The sequence below is a fragment of the Triticum urartu genome, chromosome 2 (assembly GCF_003073215.2).
Source record: "Triticum urartu cultivar G1812 chromosome 2, Tu2.1, whole genome shotgun sequence".
Lineage (NCBI taxonomy): Eukaryota > Viridiplantae > Streptophyta > Magnoliopsida > Poales > Poaceae > Triticum > Triticum urartu.
The window spans coordinates 323,017,374-323,019,551 of NC_053023.1; positions in this window are offsets into that span (position 1 = coordinate 323,017,374).

The following is a 2,178-nucleotide window of genomic DNA, read 5'->3' on the forward strand; positions in this document are numbered from 1 at the left end:
AAAGAGAGAGAGAAGGCGGACCTTTGAGGAAATATGCCCTAGAGGCAATAACAAAGTTATTATTTATTTCCTTATATCATGATAAATGTTTATTATTCATGCTAGAACTGTATTAACCAGAAACATAATACATGTGTGAATACATAGACAAACAGAGTGTCACTAGTATGCCTCTACTTGACTAGCTCGTTAATCAAAGATGGTTATGTTTCCTAACCATGGACAAAGAGTTGTTATTTGATTAACGGGATCACATCATTAGGTGAATGATCTGATTGACATGACCCATTCCATTAGCTTAGCACCCGATCGTTTAGTATGTTGCTATTGCTTTCTTCATGACTTATACATGTTCCTATGACTATGAGATTATGAAACTCCCGTTTGCCGGAGGAACACTTTGTGTGCTACCAAACGTCACAATGTAACTGGGTGATTATAAAGGTGCTCTACAGGTGTCTCCAAAGGTACATGTTGGGTTGGCGTATTTCGAGATTAGGATTTGTCACTCCGATTGTCGGAGAGGTATCTCTGGGCCCTCTCGGTAATGCACATCACATAAGCCTTGCAAGCATTGCAACTAATGAGTTAGTTGTGAGATGATGTATTACGGAACGAGTAAAGAGACTTGCCGGTAACGAGATTGAACTAGGTAGAGATACCGACGATCGAATCTCGGGCAAGTAACATACCGATGACAAAGGGAACAACGTATGTTGTTATGCGGTCTGACCGATAAAGATCTTCGTAGAATATGTAGGAGCCAATATGGGCATCCAGGTCCCGCTATTGGTTATTGACCGGAGACGTGTCTCGGTCATGTCTACATTGTTCTCGAACCGTAGGGTCCGCACGCTTAAGGTTTCGATGACAGTTATATTATGAGTTTATGAGTTTTGATGTACCGAAGGAGTTCGGAGTCCCGGATGAGATCGGGGACATGACGAGGAGTCTCGAAATGGTCGAGACGTAAAGATCGATATATTGGACGACTATATTCGGACATCGGAAAGGTTCCGAGTGATTCGGGTATTTTTCGGAGTACCGGAGAGTTACGGGAATACGTATTGGGCCTTATTGGGCCATACGGGAAAGAAGAAAAAGGGCCTCAAGGGTGGCCGCACCCCTCCCCTTGGTCTGGTCCGAATTGGACTAGGAAGGGGGGCGCCCCCTTCCTTCCTTCTCCTTTTCCCTTCTCCTTTTCCTATTCCATATGGGAGGTGGAATCCTACTAGGACTAGGGAGTCCTAGTAGGACTCCACACTTGGCGCGCCCCCTCCTAGGGCCGGCCTCCTCCCCTTGCTCCTTTATATACGGGGGCAGGGGGCACCCTAGACACAAGTTGATCCACGTGATCATATTCTTGCCGTGTGCGGTCCCCCTTCCACCATAATCCTTGATAATATTGTAGCGGTGCTTAGGCAAAGCCCTGCGGCGGTAGTACATCAAGATCGTCACCATGCCGTCGTGCTGATGGAACTCTTCCCCGACACTTTGCTGGATCGGAGTCCGAGGATCGTCATCGAGCTGAACGTGTGCTAGAACTCGGAGGTGACATAGTTTCGGTGCTTGATCTGTCGGACCGTGAAGACGTACGACTACATCAACCGCGTTGTCAAACGCTTCCGCTGTCGGTCTACAAGGGTACGTAGATCACACTCTCCCCTCTCGTTGCTATGCATCACCATGATCTTGCGTGTGCGTAGAGGAATTTTTTGAAATTACTACGTTCCCCAACAGTGGCATCCGAGCCTAGGTTTTTATGTTGATGTTATATGCACGAGTAGAACACAAGTGAGTTGTGGGCGATATAAGTCATACTGCTTACCAGCATGTCATACTTTGGTTCGGCGGTATTGTTGGACGAAGCGGCCCGGACCGACATTACGCGTATGCTTACGCGAGACCGGTTCTCCCGACGTGCTTTGCACAAAGGTGGCTAGCGGGTGACAGTTTCTCCAACTTTAGTTGAACCGAGTGTGGCTACGCCCGGTCCTTGCGAAGGTTAAAACAGCACCAACTTGACAAACTATCGTTGTGGTTTTGATGCGTAGGTAAGATTGGTTCTTGCTTAAGCCCGTAGCAGCCACGTAAAACTTGTTGTCGGGGAGTCTACGCAAAAAGTCAACATACCAAGTACCCATCACAATCCCTATCTCTCGCATTACATTATTTGCC